General features: G+C 36.1%; 1 protein-coding gene across 1 annotated transcript in view; it reads right to left on the reverse strand.

Annotated features, from left to right (window-relative positions):
• The window catches only part of MYT1L (myelin transcription factor 1 like), a 297370-nt gene that overhangs the window by 192725 nt on the left and 86280 nt on the right, over nt 1–18365 (reverse strand). The window contains 1 exon segment of the mRNA XM_030447142.1: nt 17008–17122. The gene's annotated coding sequence lies outside the window, so the exon portion shown is untranslated.

Below are 18365 nucleotides of genomic sequence, written 5' to 3' on the forward strand. Positions count from 1 at the left end.
CTGTTGTAACATATGGAGTACAAATCTGAGTCAGCAGTGCAAAGATGTCAATTGTATTTTTTTTTTACATAGGACCATATAGAGACAATGTGTAAATGCAGAAGCGAGATGAATCAAAACTAAAACTTCTTAGGACTTCAGAAGTCAGAAAATGATGCTTCAAAGGATGAACAAAATAAATTATTAAGGATTTGGGAGTAAAACAAGTGAAGAATTGAACAGAAGATACAAGCTATGATGATATTTAATAAGCTCAAAACTGACAGTGTGAGAAGAGGATGAAGGACTGGCTCAGAGAGAATCATTAGGTAATTTGGTAAGAGTGGTTTCAGCTGACAGGAAGGTCAGAAGTCGGTCTGAAGGAGTTTATAAAACCACTGAAGATCACATGCTTTTAACACAACAGAAAGCAAATGCATAAATAGTACACTGGGTGACCCTGGAGCAACAGTGGGAAGCAAAAGAAAGAGAAAGAGGATGGTTTTCTAATGACTGGGCATATTGATAAGGATGCTCTTGAATTTTGAAAGGAAGCTGGAGAGACATGGTCAAGAGGAAATCAGGAGAAAATGACAGAAAGTGTAAGAGAGCTCAGGATATGATAAAAAGTGGCTAGGGGAGGGAAAGGGAAGAGTTAGAGAAGAGAAACAGATGAGAAGCATCTACAATTGCATCAAAAGACAAGTAGAACATTAATACTTCTAGAAAAGTAGCATAGCTACTTAGCTGAATAAAAATAAACCAAAAAGAAAATGAAGGTGGAACAGGGTACACAGACAGATGAAGTCTTGTGGAGTATAGAGCATCCATCCTTGGAGATATTCAAAGCAGCTTGAGGCTCCAAGCAATCTGATCTATCTTTGAAGCTGTCTCTGCTTTGAGCTAGAGGGTAGAGTAGATGACTTTCAGAGATCTGAAAGCCTGAATTACTGGCTGATTCTGTGTAAGGACAGAAAGGGGAAAGATATAGTGCAGAAATGGAATAATAAACTCACAGTTTATCAGTTTGTGTGTGTGTAAAGAGATCATCAGGATTTTAATATAGCATGATATACAGCATCGGCTCTTAGGAAGGTACTTTCACATCCAAAAGTGTAGTAAGTATTCATTGGTATTTCCAGGAGTGCTTGTATCCAAGTCCCAGCAATGGAGATGAGATTTCCTATATAAGCAGCTTAGTGGTCTGGGACCTTTACAAAATTCGAGTCAGTACTATACATGTCTTAAAGAATGGGAATCAGCTTTGAAATCTGACCCCAAGATATCAAGATAAGTGGATTCAATCTGAGAAGTAAAGGAAATTGAGGGAAAACTGAACATAAATAATAATTTGTTATATTTCATATAAAAATTCACCCTGTTCATGGTTTAAAGGTTAATAATTAGTAAGAGAAGTATTAACAGGTTGGAATCCTTCTACTGCAGTTGTAAACAATATGTTTCTTTAAGTCTCTCCTCTTTAGAGTATAACAGGATTTTTTTTATGAGCACAAGACATATTTATGTTAATGACCACACCAAAATTTCAGAATCCTTTGCTTCTCTGGAAGAGTAAATAGGCTAACAATATGGGATCTATGCAAATCTTTCATCAGAATTCGATTCACTTAATATTTCACATCAGGGAGATACATAATGGGCCATGTGAGAAGATCAAAATCCCAGACTCTATCAAGATTTTGGAAGATTATGAGAAAGAAACTATGATAGGGATGACACGAGTGTGCTATGACAGAATATTAGATTTCTAGCTAATTTAGCACTGTTCTTCCAAGGAGAGAACAGATGCAGAATACCTGATTTCTCAAGTCCATAATTGATGGTAAATTATACCTTACATCAAAATACATGTTCTGAAATTTCAAATGGCCATTGAACAGAGAACCAGATTTCTGCCTATGCAGAAGAAGAGCAAGGATTCCATCTTCAGTGTAGGATCCTTTCTACAGCAGTATTCACACAGTCAAGAGCAGTTTAGGGGTTGCTCTAATCTTTTCCAGCTGTTTGCAGCTGTCACAGGACTATTGTTACTTGATCATATAATAATGAGTGCATTATCTACCCAGGTAAATGAAGGAAAAATGGTGATTGAAAGTGACTTTGTGAATTCCAGTGGATTAGTACTTGGAGTATAATCTGTTCTTTTTGTAAACTGAAAAATCAAGTTCCTTTGAAACTGAAAAAAATCAAAATAAAAGCACAATTTAAAATGTCTAGCAACTACAGGTAGAGTATCAGCAAATCTTACTTCTGAATATTCAAAAATATATAGTCTTCAGAGGTATCTATAAAATAATACAGTGAAAACCAAGTAGGACAATATCTTAAACAGATGACATGCATACTAATACTAAAATTCTCTCTCACACATTCTCAAGCAAAAACACAATCAAAGCTGCTTATTTAGGGAACAAAAGCCTGATTTTCTGATGCTAACATCTTCTGCCTTTAACAACTCAAGAATCAGTGCATGATTCCAGTTGCGTAAAGAAGTTTCCACCGAATAATGCTAAAAGAAGATATTTGCTTTGCAAAGGTTTACCTACATGCATGTGAGGGAAAGGAGAAAGGCAAGTATTGCATGAAAAATATTCTTAGTAAAACACAGTCTTTCTGACTGAATATAATACCCCATTTGTATCATTGTGTATTTCATTTTACTTTCCCCAATTTAGTTTGGTTTGTGCTCAAATACTCATTATGCATAACTCAAACAGAAATAAAACATAAGAATGTTACACATCATTAGGGAGTGTAAACTCAGTACAGTGGACAAAGCCCCAAGCATTTAGAAGCTTCACTGAGAGCAGGAAATAGATTTCTGTCATTTAATTTTCAGGAAATTAAGGGAAAGATCTTAGGTATCCTTGGCACTGATAAAAAGAGTAGTCACTGTGGGACTATTCATATGAGTAAGGTTGTAGAGTCCATAAGAGTAGAGTAGGGTTGTAAGGTTCATAATTCTTAATTTAGAAACCTTACTTTCCAGACTCATCCCAAATGAGCAGAAAATTTGGTACGGTTTTTATGAAAAATAAAAAAGTATGAGCTGCAAAATGTTTGTCGGCACAAAAACAAAACAAAACACACAAACACACACACACACAAAAGATAGATTTTGTAAATTAATATTTCTCTTTGGATGCAATAAAATTTCTTTATCTAGTAATTATATTCCATTTCAAGGAATCAGAAAATGTCATTATTGTGCCATGTATGAATTCCAGTCACAAAGGGTCCTTTTTTGTCTCTGCATTTAGTACATAGGTTTGTACAAACTTTGAGGGAAGACAGCATTTACTATGAAAATCCATGAAAATTTGTTACATTCTGTATTGATCATAATTCCTGGTTCACATCTAAATTTTAAGCCATAATTTGGCAATAAATCTAACCAGCATAAGGCTGAGTCCCTTCTTCCTGAATTGTATACGAAGTAGACTGATTTTGCATTCCTCAATCTACTTTGTTTATATAAAATAGTTCAGTCTTGGTTGTTACTTTTCTGAGGACTCATTTTCTTGACCATCAGCATACATATGGTGGGATCTACAGAATTCCTGCCTCCTGGAGAAGGAAGGGATCAGCCATGGTTTTCTTTGTGGTCTGAAGTAACCTAGCAAGGAACAGGCCCTTAGTTCTATGAAATCAGCCTGAGCTACCTCTACAAAATGTCCTGAACTATACTTTACACCATGTTAGTCAACACTTCAGATCAACATGAACTGGAAACTACAATGTGCTCAAAGTTCAGTGCGGTGGTGGTGGCTGTCAAGGCTGTGACTGATCTCAACTGTACACAACTCTACTTTTCATCTTTCATAGGAAAATCTGTGAACTTTGACAGCATACAAACTTAAACCATTATAGCATTAACTTAAACCATTAAACAAGGCCATGGTTTTTTGCAGGTTTTGCAGCAAGAAAAAAGACCTGTCTTGCTTCCAAAGTGGATAATTCTGCTGTCTGAATAATTTGTCCCCAGAAGACAGGTGAATTTTTCCTTAATAGAACTAATTTAGAAATAATTTTAGAACAAAAGTAAATCCACCACCTTCTGTTATTTTAAATTCAAGATCAAATAATGATAGGTTATCTTCAGTTATACACCAATACAAGAATATGCAGATAAAATTATCCATTATCCATCTTGTGTTCAGCAAGATCTTAAGCCTTTCTGGATTCAAACCTTATATGACTGTGCAATAAGTAACTTGATTTAAGAATATATGGCACTGTACAATTTCCAAAGGTTGGAGTTGCAGCATTAATCTGCATAGGCTCTGTCCAAGCGATGATATTGCATTACAATACATTAACAGTTTGTTGAAAGATTAACAGATTAACTTGCCCAGTTGTTACTTGGATTTCTAGAGAACTGCATCTCTAACTCAAATAGCCTGTATGTCTCATTTTGTTGTTGAATTATGGGGTTGTATCCATGCAACATCCCAAAAATTTGGTTTTATCCAGAATCTGTCTGGATTCAAGACAGATAAATCAGATCAGATAAAATATCATCAGCAATGGAGAGAAAAAGCAGCAACGAGCAAGAGTGGCCATAGCAAGTATCTAACAGGAGTAGAAGTTTTCCTGAAATAGAGTCAGGTCTTGAGTACATTATGTCTGGTTTTTATATTTGGCTTTAAGTATAATTTTTGAGCAAAATATATAGTGTTGCCCTAGAGTGAACAGAGGCTCTGCTCTCAAATTTACAATTACATTTACATGAAAAGAGTTCTGATCAGTTCCCTACTAAGAGAAGTGGCAGGCAGGAAAGACAGAGAGAGCTGCCACACCGTTGGCTGTACTGTGTTCAGCTCTGGAAGGACATGGAGTTGCTGGAGAAAATGCAAAGAGCAACCAAACTAGTGAAGGATCTAGAGAGAAAGTCTCTAGGGGTCTAGAGGAGAGGTTGAGGGAACTGGGACTGTTCAGTTTGGAGAAGAGGAGGCTAAGGGGAGACCTCATCGCTCTCTACATCTACCTGAAAGGAGACTGTAGGGAGGGGGGTGCTGGCCTCTTCTTCCAAGTGAATAATAAGAGGACCAGAGGAAATGGCCTGAAGCTGTGTCAGGGGTGTTTTGGACTACATATTAGGAAGAATTTCTTTACTGAAGGAGTAGTCAGGTGCTGGAATAGTCTGCCTAGGGTGGTGGTGGAGGCACCATCTCAGGAGGTATTCAATAAATGTGTAGGTATGGCACTTTTAGGACGTGCTGTAGAGGGCATGGTGGTGTTTGTTTGGTTTGATTTGGTTGTTTTTCTCCTGGCTAAATGGTTGGACTCAGTGATCTCAGAGGTCTTTTCCAACCATGATTGTGTGACACTTAATGGTATTATATGAACAGTTCTACAAAGAGATGAGCAATGAATGGCTGGAGGCACAGAAAGTGAAATAAGAAAAGAGTCTAATGATGGAGTTGTGTCTTGAGAGCCAAAGCAAATGAGGATGTATAAAAGCCTGAGAATCCAATTCTGGAGGAATGAGGTATGAGATGTACAGACACTGTCTCTAGACAAGCACAAGGAAGAAAAAGAACAAGTACCTAGGATATGCTCAGGGTAAAAAAAAAAAAAAAAAAAAAAAGTCCAACCAAATGACAAAAGGATAAGAAGCCAGTGGGGCAGTGAAAACTAGAAATTTTTGTTCTAATATGGACAGAGGATTGGGTTATACTTACTGTTGTATTGGATGGACAGAAAAGGTTATTGAGAATTGAGTAGGGAAAAAATAATATCTAAAAAAAGGCTTTTTGGACTTCTGTGAACCAAATTTTGGGTGCTCATGATTTCTGTGCCATCAGTAATTACCTGTGGATCTGATGGTAATGAAGAAGGTATCTTGAGTCTTATTCCTCCAGCAGTAGTTTTCCCGGAAGATTATTCCATGCACCTCCTTTAACAGATGATTGGTACAACACGGTATGGGGGATTTTAAGGTTCCAAGTATCTCATAATTCAGATGGGGGTTAAGATACTCATATTCATTTTATTTTTAAAATGGTGTGTACTTTTTTTATCTTTTTCTCTGTCTCTCATACACACAGACTTTTGAAGTAACGTTTTTAATATGACCAAATCAAGGACAAAGAAGTCAGAAGTATCAGTTTGCCCACATAACATAATTTCTCCCCTTCTTGTGAATGGGCATCATGATGGAGACAAATGGCATGACTCATATACCATTTTTCCCAGAATACGCTTCCCTCATACAGTTCACAAAATGGTCTTTCTGTAAGGATGAATCAGAACTGTGTACTGAAGAAAGAATTTGATGAAGAATTTTGAAGAAATGCACTAAAAAAAATGGGACAGCATTTCCAGAAGAGGAAGAATGGTTAAGATAATTGGACGTCAACCCAGAAAGTAGGATTCTATCTTTTCTTGCTATAAACTCCTTCTTGTAGTCAGTCAAAACAGGTTTTTTACAGGTGGTCACTAAGGGCCTATTCTTAATTTTCTGTGTGACTCACTGAGATAAAGCATTTGAATTAGCAGAAATGATGAAGCCTCAGAGACACAGATGGAAACAGGAGGACCTGAGTTGGAAAAGTTCTATATGACAGTAAGGATTTGAGACTTTTGGACCTACACACCTGAGGGTGGTCTAAAAGATTAGTGGCATCTTTTGAACATAGTTCCTCTGGGCCAGTACCCCTGCCATAAAATTGAAATCACATTGTCTTCTATCTCTGGGGCCTGTGGTAAAGTTAATTTAATGCTTGTTTGTTACTTAGATGCTATGATGATGATCACTATAAAAATCCCAAAAGGAAATTGGAATTGGAATTAGAATTACTAGTTCTGCCTCTCAGCCTTTTCTTGTTAGATGCTCCAGTCCCCTAATCATCTTCACAGCCCTCTGCTGGACTGTCTCCAGTAGTTACTTGTCTTCCTTGAACTGGGGAGCCTAGAACTAGACACAGTACTCCAGACTGGCCTCACTAGGGACGCTTTACTACCTCAACCTGCTGGCCACAGTTTTCTTAATGCACTCCAGGATACCATTTGCATTCTTATGCCACAAGGGCACATTGCTGGCTCATGTTAACCTGACCACCAAGACACCCAGGTACTTCTCCATAAAGCTGCTCACCAGCAGGTCAACCACTAATCTGTACTAGTGACTGGGGTTATTCCTTCCCAGGTGCAAGATCCTACACTTGCCTTTATTAAACTTTATTAGGTTCCTCTCCGCCCAGCTCTCCAGACTGCCAGTGTCTCGCTGACTGGCAGCCCAGCCTTCTGGTGTATCAGCCACTCAGTTTTGTGTCATCAAGAAACTTTCTGAGTGCAGCAAAACTACCCTTCCTTTCATGTCATTGATGAATATATTGAACAAGTCTGGATCCAGTAGTGACCCTTGGGGGACACTGCTAGTTGCAGACCTCCAACTAGACTCTACATTGTGGATCACAACCCTCAGAGCTCGGCCATTCAGCCAGTTCTCCCTGTTCTCACCTCACTTCCACCTATATAACCAACATTTCCTAAGCTCAGCTATTGGGACATTATGGGAGACAAAAGCTTTGCTGAAGCTGAAGGAGACAACATCCATTGGTCTCCCCTCAGCTATCCAGACAGTTACCAGCATAGAAAGCCATGAGACTGGTCAAGCATAGCAATGGCATTGGCTTTCCTCCAGTCCTTGGGCACCTCTCCTGTTCTCCATTACCTTTAAAATTTGATGCAGAGTGACTTAGAAATAACATCTGTCAGCTCCCTCACTGCTCATGGGTGCATGACATCAGGGTGCATGGATTTGTGGGTGTCCATTTTACCTAATGGTCTCTAACCCAATCCTCCTCAGCCAAGGGAAAGTCTTCCTCAAGATTTCCTCTTACCTCCAGGCTCTGGGATTCCTGAGGGATAGCCCCAGCAGTGAAGATTGAAACAAAGAAAGCATTTATTAACTGCCTTTTCTGTATCCTTCATCATCAGAGCACCCACCACATTAAGTCACAGGACCATGTTTTCTAAATCTTCCCTTTGCTCTGAGATACTTGAAGAAGTCCTTCCCCTTGTCCTTGACATCCCTTGCCAGACTTCATTCTAAGTGGGCCTCAGCCTTCCTTGTTTCATCCCTGCATACACTTAACAATGTTCCTATATTCCTCCCAAGTGGCCAGTCCATTTTTCCACTTTCTATAAATGTCTTTCTTCCACTGGAGGTTTTTCAGAAGTTTTACCTTGCTCATCCATGCAAGTCTACTGCCTTCTTTGCTTGATTTGTTACTCTTAAGGATGCACTCACCCTAAGCTTGTTCAAAACAGAATTTACTTTTGACTATAGGAAATATATATTGAAATGAGCAATAGCAACTGGAATATTGGAATTACTATTTCATTTCCAACTATTCCTAGTTTCTATAAAAATTTCAGAACCAGATTTAAGTGAAAATTTTCTTTTAGCATTTTAAAACACTAAAAGAGGCAGCTTAAAATATAGAAACCATACTCTACGTAATATGCTACAGCACAGTAGTTTCTGCTGCCTAACACTTTCACTTTAATTAATTAAACTACATGAGTTCAACAACAAAGTAATTCAGCTTACATAAATTTCAGTGTATATCTCTGGACCACAGAAAGTTAGAGTGCCAATAAACATAAAAAGGTTGCAAAGAAGACTCAGCTTCAGTGAATGCACATCATCATAGACTAAGAGATGGGGTTTGATGTGGTCCATATAGGACAAAGGAAATCATCCTAAGTGAGATGTTTCTCCCTTCCTACAAATTCTCCAAGCCTTCTCACCAAAAGCTACTCCACCAGTTCTTCAATATGGTGCTTGTTACTGAGCTAACAATTTAAACAGACTGTCTGCAGCTTTCTGAGACTGGAAAAGAAAACAGGAAAAAAAAACTGTCTCACTAACAAGCTAGTCTTTTGTTGTTCTTGTTGTTTGAAAGTATATGCAGACCCTTTCGGGTGGACATTCCCTTAATATAGAACTTTTGTGTTTACTTTGAATGTAAGTTTTATGTGATAATACCATTTGTAAAGAATGAGTTATTAAGTTCTATAAAAGAATTCAAGAAAATCATGTAGACTCTATTTGACCCTGAAGGGTTTTCCCTTAAGAATTAGGCAGTGACTTTTTGAAACTCAACAACTGCTCTTCAAGGAAGCAAAGCTTCTTTGAACTTAGTAAAATGGTTTTAAATACTAGAATATTTATAAATATTCATAGAGGTAGAAGAAAATGCCTAGAAAAGCAAACTCAGATTTGACAGATTTTGTGAAATGCTTCAATAAATTATTTACTTAACCTATTTCAATTTTCAGGTAAGTTGGACACATAATTTATGTGGAAACTGCCATGCATACTCTGAGATGTCCACCTTTACCTAATATCCTCTAAAATCTGAACTCTAATTCCAATATTCGTGAAGTTCAGTATACAATAGAATCTAAAAGTCCTCTTTAGCAAATGAAACTAATAAAATATGAAATTAATTGCACAGAGCAGATTATAGATTGTATTATTTTGTTGTATATATAGCTTACACTACTCCAGAAAATTCAGGGATTGCAAAAAAGTTATATTAGAAGGAAAGGTGAAGAGTAAAATTAAACATGTACATGCAAGCACTGTCAAACCTGCCAATGTAGTCAGTGGTTATCCAGACAGTGAAGTCAGTGCATCTTAGAAAGATATTCAACAGCCCAATCACCCTCCCAATTCCATTGACTAGGATAGACATCTGCATGTAGACACCTGTATTTTGGCATCTTAAAGCCTTAAACAAAATATCACACTGAATTTGGAAACCAAGCCATCACTTACAGATTTTGTTGCAAGGTTACTAGAGGAAAGATTCTAAGAACCTAAGTAAGACCCCAAGAAACGTGGAGCCGAAACACACATTTTTATCAGCTCTGTTCAAATACATACATTAACCCAGATCACATCTTCACTTCCTCTTTTTTGTATGGTTGAGAGGGTTATTTTGTGAAAACTACAGGCTGCTTGTGTACAGATGGGTAGATATATGTGTATTTGATTAAGTGGGTTTCATTTGAAATATTCTATCATTTTAGAACTAGCTTGTCTCATATATATTGAATCAGAGTTCACATCTTGTTCTATGAGTTCATTCCTTGATTTCATTTGCAGGCAAAGATATGACCCATCATGTTTGCAACACATGACTACATATTCAGTGTAAGATCTCAGTTTTAAAAGATGCTTTCCTTTTTTTTCAGTGTGCACTTCCTGGCTTACCATGGCTTAGAGAAATGGTGTATCTTGTTGATGAACAGACAGACTACATCCAAAATCTTGCTTTTCTAATCTCTTAGATAAAGAACACTGACATTTTGCACAGAGCCAGCTCAGTGCATGCTTCAGAACATGCACTGTGTACACACATTCATAAATTTCAGAAGGTTAAGTTTTTGTCTCTCCTGCATCATTTATGATACATTACCACTTAAATTTTTGATTCCTTGGTTTTGCATTCATAACCAAATTTTAAGATCAAGTGCTTGTATCATGGAAATACTTTTTCACCCTGCAAAATTTATCTCATGGACATTTTTTTAAGTATCTACAAACTATAGCAATTATCATTCCTCTTTCAAAATTACTATCCCTTACTTCTTAGCAACTTTTAATTACCCTAAACAAAATACATTCGGCAGCAAATTTTCAAAGGGGTACAATGGTACAAGGATTTCAAATTTAAATACAATATTGAAAATGCAAAGAAAATTTCACACCTTCTTTTTTAACTCCTTTTCACCCCTGCCTTTGTATTTCAATTTCAGCTACATATTTTATTGCACTGATCCGATTTTATATACTAAACACACAGTACTATTTCAATGATTCTGACAATTTCACAGTGCATTTTGCAAATATAAATTGACTTATCACAGTTCTGGTAGCACTGTCTTTAACGTTAAATGCAATTGCTTAACACAGACATTTAAATCTTACTTCACCTATAGCAAATTGTTTTCAGGCTGATCAAAGAAAAATGTTTTATAGCTATGAATCTACTTTTACATTTAATACTAAGATAAACTGACTTGACAACACCTGAACTTACACTGCAATTTTTATTGCTCTTTACACATTTGACACTACTATAAATGAAGACAGATAAATACTATAACTCTAAAAGACAGGGAGAATGATGTAGAGGCATTTAGTCAACATTTGCATATGATTCAACCTAATTTCATGTTTTCATCTATGGAATCCATAGTCGTTCTGCTTTCAATTACTTTTGAAAGACATGCCATCTATTAAAGTAGCAAAATACAGATTTTGGACAAAAGGCATCACTACCTGAAAACAGCTAACCCATTGCAGAGCAGAAATTAGAACACTAGTCTTCTAACTAAAAGTTTTTTGCTTAATCTCAGACAGTTCTACAGACTGTATTTCTGAAGCCTAAGGGTTTTTTGCATTTATTTACTGAAGTACATTTCAGATATTTTTGGCATATTTACACAGGGTCATAAAACAGCATGTTTTGGCACCTGCTAGCCTCACGAGCAATCTGCTTACTCCAGGCTGTCATCATTGTGCTACTCCTGGGTATGCATCTGACAAAAGTCTTGCAGGTTTCCTGGGATCATGATTTTTGCAAATAATGGAAGAAGAGAGGCAGCTGAAAAAGCTGCATGGGTGTTCAAGTGCTTTCAACCCGTCTTTATGGTTTTGTTTTATATTTTAAATATACAATAAATAATGTTGTTTGTTCTTGTATGTTCCTTTTTATTGTTTATGGTTGACACTTAAAACAAAGAAAAACAAAATAAAGCCGAGATCCTTTCTGCAAAACTCATTTGTTAGCATTTGAAAATATGCATCATGGGACACTCGGGCATATTGTACAAACCACCTCATCTGCTGGAGACTTCAGTGAAACTCTGACACTAACCATAATTATTACAATGGGGAAAAAATTTAAATTAGTCTACTAACTTACTTAACTACATACCTTCACTTCTTTGTCTGCTTGCAAAGACTTCTGACTGAGAAAAAAGTATGTGGTTCTGAAACAGTTTATAAGGACCAATCCAAACCATGGTGAGATCCTGTACATTAACATTATTAGCAGATCAGTGAAAAATTAATGCCATTGTGTAGCCAGTTGAACAACTAATGATAGATGTATATAAGTTACTTATTCCCACAGTACAGTACTCAGTTATCACTTCTTAAAATGCTATGGGGGAGAAGATAGGGGTGTAATATTTCTTTTACATTTATCACCTGATGACTGTGACTATGACTATGCACCCCAGTGCAGTGACACCAGATCCTCTGAAGGAAAATGTTCTTCCTGAAGAGTAGGGTGTTTTCCTCTAATTTAGAGCTCTGACTTAGTTCCTATAGACAGTGTTCAATTCACTTCACTTTACTTTAGGTATCTGCAATACAGGCATCAACATTTAAGATGATCCCTACATTCCCTTTATTCCCAGTAGTAAGGAATATGCTCCTCTACAGTTTGATTCATCTGACCTATTTAGATGCCTGTCTTACAAACAGATGATTCATTCCAAAGAAGTGTCTATTTCTCTCCATTGACTATAAAGGCAGCCTAGCCAAAGACAATTTAGATATAAAAGACATCTACCTTAGGACAGATAAATTTCATCCTAGAAGCCCTGAAAGGGAGCACAACAAGAGTGAATGCTATTTTCAGCAATATTTAACATCTGTATGATTTTGAAATATAAATCCATCCATGAGGTCATCTGGGAACAACACTACAGAAAGTTGCTGAGTAGCAATGCCCTGCACTGTCCCAAACCACAATCAATCTCCCTCTAGAAATGTGCAAGCTGACAGTGAAATTGTAGTGTCTACCCCCTCTGTACCTTTCCAAAAATGTGTTTGGATGACAGGAAACTTTCAGAGTACCCTTTCTTTAAGTTTTGTTTGCAGTAATATTAATAAGGACATACTACAGAGCCATAAATTGTTGTATACAGAAAGGAATGTTGAACCTATAGGAATCTGCACACGCTCGGCCTTCCCACCATTCTTTTTAAAACCTTTTTTAAAAAAAATCTCATAGCTTTGATTGACTGTAAAGCATGTACCTTTGCTTGACTTTAGCTACTTATTGGATAAGATTTTTTATCATTTTTATCAAGCATACTCCTTTCCTTGGCATTCTCAGTGCACTGAGCATTTCTGCATGCTGTAGAAATGAACTTCTATAATTGTTTTGTACCTACGTATCAAAGTATTTTTTTTATCTGTAGGCTTTTTACTAAAAGCTTTATTTGTACTGTATAAAAAGCATAGTTCTGCCCTAGCTCAACCCTGATTCAAACCCTTTTTGATCGATGAAGTCTTTCTCTTAATTCCACTTGGCTTTCAGATTAGTCTTCTATGTCTTCCTTGGCTTCAGAAGAAATACTTCAGCTATATGTAGCAGCTAAGCAATACACAGTCATTTATCTGAATTGCAAAAGAGCACAATGTACATATCTGCTAAGGTTTTTTTTTTGCTCACCAGAATTTACAAACCAATAGTTATAAAGATAAAAGAATAATTTACAAAGCAGACAACTGGAAAATGGTCAGAATAAAGCTACATGATAACTCTTCATAAATTACTAGAGTAATAGAAAAGGAGGGATTAAGTTGTAAGAAGCTGCAATAAACTAGCAAAATTAAATTTTACCACTTCTAACGCAAGTACTCCAACACTTCCTAAATGTTTGCTACAAAAATTATCAGCTCTACCATCATCAGATTCCTCTTAAAATAACATTTTTACTTATGTTGTATATGGGACTGGGATTTATACATGCGGCTGGTAGTACAATGAGAAGACACCACGCCATTTGATAGTGGGGTTATTTTCATTTTATGTCCCAAGCAATTTTCAGGATGTTTTAAGGATTAAGTATTGGTTAGAAGTTGAGCTATATATGCAATAAAATACAAGAATCCTTTTTTTCCTAATTTTTTTTTAATGATATGACCCTGCCCTGGTATTTTTAGCTTTAACATAACTGTTCTCTTCAGCATACTAACATCAGCAGCAGCCTGTGATCAATTAGAGCTGCCTGGCCCATGCAATACAGACAAGCATGCCTGTTCACAGGAGCAGAAATGCTGCCTAGAAACTGCTATTTAAAGAGCCAACAGCCTCATTTCTGAACCACTTAAGTCCGGGGCGAGACAAAGAGAAAGAAGCACAGTTTCATGTGATGATTTCTACTACTTAAATTTATAGTGCTAATTCCTAAACTGTAAATTTAGCTACATGTGACATTTTGATTGATGAACTTTGCTGTTTTAGAAAGTCATATTAGAAAGACTTACACTGCTGAGAGATAACATGAACTTGTCATCATGACAGTATATTGGTAATAGTCTTGTCTGAATTAAAATGAGGCATTATATTTCTTCCTGTCCCTGCCATTCCATCAATATCCTTACATAAGAACAGTATGATAGAGAAGCATAGAGAATTCTGTTCTTCTAATGAAGAAAGCTAAGATTTCTGACCACTCGGGTATTTAAGTGGGGTAACTAAGTAATGGGAACACAGAATGACACTTGATTCTGCTTCAGAGGCAGAGAAAATACAGTCACAATCCCTGATCCTTAGGTCTTGCTGAATTTTGCTCAGTACTTAGCTAAGTGAACTGCGAATGTTTGTGGAATAGGCAAAACCTGAATTCATCTTTCCCAACTATTAGCTAATTCTCTAATTAATGGAACAGACTTTTTTCATTCCCTGAGGCACCGTAGAACAAGCAGGAAGAATATAAAGCTAGCTTAGAAGAATGTTGCATACCAGGGATTCCTATGCTGCCTAATTAAGGTTGCTTTACTATGTCTTTTCACTGTGGTGGCAGGTAAACTCAATAAAACAGCAGGAATAAGGTGCTTTAAAATCCCTATTCTATACTATTGTCCTCTATGGGTCTTCATCCTGTAAGGGATTAGAACATCCCTTGAAGATGTCTAATAACTTTATTTAAAAATGCTTTAAAAATTTGGTCCATAATACATTACAAGATTGAGCTTACTATAAGGTCCAGAATGATGTTTCTATCTGTCATCAGTTGATGTGAGCAGTCCTCAGAAAGACCACTCACATAGAGAAGGGAGCTTAGTTAGGGTTTTCAGGGGTTAGTTCCTAACTCATCTACATTATGTACAACTGTTTGCATGTCAGCCATGCAGGGATCTGGACTGTAAGGACAATATTGAAAAAAATGTGTGTATCTGATATACCTATGTGGATATAAGATCACATTTTAGATATATTTTATGTAAGCAAAAACAAAATAGCAGAAATCAGAACTGAGAAGAGTCAATAAGACTAGGACGAGTTCTACTTGTAAAATATCAACTGTAACAAAGGGAAATATTACAATTCATTCTGGAGAGCTGCTGGTACCTGCTTGTGAATTCTCTCTTTGTTTTGAGGAAGAATTGATTTTATTTTTGCACCCTCTAGACAACTGGTACTTTAATTGTTCTGTGGAAGAATCTACAACAGAAAAAACTTCCCATTAATCTGTTTTCTCAAACTTTAAAGTTATTTAGCACCCTATCAGAAAGGACTACCCAGATTTCTCAGGATCCTAAAACATAGTGTAGAAAGAATTCAACCCGTCCAGTTGAGAATCCAGTTAACCATAACTTGCATATTCTTATCCCATCTACAGATTACTTTACTTGGACTGCTTTTTTATTATACTAGCATTCCAAATTACTACTGCTTTCAAATATAGTATGTTGTGTCTAATCAACTCATCACAGTAGATTGAGGAGAAAAAAATCAGGGGTAAATCCTGTCCTACATTTATTATAAATTTTCCTTGGAAAAAATTAACTACTCTACAATAGAATTAACAGATTTATGCTTCATCTTATTTTATTATAGAATTCTTGAGTCTAACTACATTCACAGCTACTTTCTGTCATCATCGAAGGAACCAGGTCAGTAGACCAATAGATTATATATGTGTGTCTATTTTATACATTATTCACCTTTCAACTCAACTTTGTCTTGAGGTACCTTTGCAGAGTGGGACCTATGACTTTTAATGGACTTTATTCCCCAAATAAAACAGGCATTCTAATGTTCCTTTGGGTAAACGTAGGATATATGCAGTAAACTAATAGCACAATCTTCTCCCACTGTATTAGTTAATAAAGGTCTGTAAAAAATGGTTACCCAACAGCCTGGGTATGATCAGCATGGAATCTGATAATAATTTTGTTTGTTGTTCATTTTTTAATTATTTTAATTTTATTTTATTTCTGGTCAATGCATAGATTTTTTTAAAACAAATTCAACAGAAGTAGCATTTAAAAAAATAAATTCTATGAGGAACTGCAAGTGAATACCATCTATTTTCTCTGCATTCTACATACAAGGAATGTGATAATACTTAGTATTTTGCAGAAGTTTGCAAGCAATGCTTAAGAAAAATGTATTCTTTGAAATTGAAATGTATTTTATCATTATCAGCCACTGATTTCAGTTCATCCACATTCTGTACACTTACACACTCTGTTCATACCCTCATTTGTTTTCATGCCAGCATGTGATAACTACAGTGATTGCCTGGGTGCAGGATGACACTAAGGGAAGCCTTACTTTAAAGATACATACAAAGAAAGAAATAGCAAGTTTTCCAATGTATTATTACAGTTTGATGAAATAAAATCCATTTATTTGCAGTACCTATTACTACCTTTCTGACTTCACAGGAAAAAGAATTCCAGTCCATAAGGATTCAAGCATTCACTCCTTTTCCATGTAACTTCAGGAGCAAGAATAATATATGAATAATCTAATTTAACTGCAAATGACTCTTTTAGCATGAATTGTGTGTTTAAAAATAATGCACAACAGAACTCAGAGCTCCATCCCAGAAGTCATGCAGCACCAGACAGATAAGATCACAGTGGTTATCAGGAGTGGTAAATGGGAAAAGCACTACAGGAAATGAACTCTTGTCAATAATCTAGACAGAGTGCTATATTTAGGTCAATTGTACCTGAAATTGTTTGGTGGGGTGATTGCTCTTTGGTCCAGACTCTGCTCTCTGAGCCTGTCAGAGTGCTTGTAGGTCCACTGAATAGGATTCACCAATTTTCTTCCAGATTCATTTTCTAAACAGAAAAACAAAAAACAAAACAAAACAAAAACCTTTACTAAAGGACAACAAATGTACCAAGAACAGAGAAAATCACTCACCTGTTATTTTAGCTTTTTTAAGTAGTCTTTCAATAATACAAAAGCTTGTTTCAAACTGATTTCCTCAGTTTTTAAGACTAGAAATGTACTGAATTATTCAGACATTTTATTTGTCATTGCAAAGACTTTCCATACCTGTTAAATATCTGAGGTACTTTAAAGTGAGTTTTTGCTTCTGCTGATCAGTTAATAATGAATCCAAAATTAGTTTTGTTCTTAAATCCTATGCTGTGTCCCAGTGCAGTATTACTCAAGCTTTAATTAGGATTGAGTCCTTGTCTCATAATATAGTTTATAATTTAATAATTTAAGATGGTTTATGCATGTATTCAGACGAGTGTAATACATTCACTTTTAGGAATCCAATATAATGAGCCACATACCAACCATTTACAGCAGTTAGTCGGACTCATACAGGTATCAGAAAACAGCACCTAATCCTTTTGTCTTATTATTTCATAGAAGAAATATAATATTCTGCTTTGATAGCACAAAGTCTCCAACAGTACTATTCCTCTTTGCATTATAGAGTCAATATTAATATGATGAATTTTAATGTAAGGAAAAGCCTCCTCTAGCAGCTATTCAGAATGTCCATACCTTCTAAATCTACACAGATAACACATCGCATTTGTAGTCATTACTCAATGCTTTTGATAAGTGTCTACCATAATTAAAGAAAAGGTCATGATACAACTATTTTGCTGAAGAACACAACAGTACTTTTTAATTTTTAAAAAAACTGCAAAGGGAATGGGATACTCTGCTGAAAGCTGCAGTAGGTGCACCAGCTATCTTAGCTTTGTTTCTTGTGTAGAACTTCAAATGCAAAGATTCTCATTAAACTGAGTAGATGGCAATAACAGACAAAGAGTTAATGGGGCAGCAGTGGAGTGTGTCAGGAAAATGAAGAGACCCTGAGGGGCTGACCATGCTGTTTATGCTCAGCTAAATTCAGCAGCATTACCATAAATCCTTTAAAAAATACTGTACTCCATTTCCTATACACTACACTTTAGGCAAGGAAATATTTTACAAGACTAGAAGATGAGAGCAAAAGTAAGATTAAAACTTATTTTTATCAAACAGTTTGCATGTCGATATACTGGGTATCAGTCTATTATTATTATTTGCAATTTTATAAAAACAGAGGGGCTT

The sequence above is a fragment of the Calypte anna genome, chromosome 3, assembly GCF_003957555.1.
Source record: "Calypte anna isolate BGI_N300 chromosome 3, bCalAnn1_v1.p, whole genome shotgun sequence".
NCBI lineage: Eukaryota > Metazoa > Chordata > Aves > Apodiformes > Trochilidae > Calypte > Calypte anna.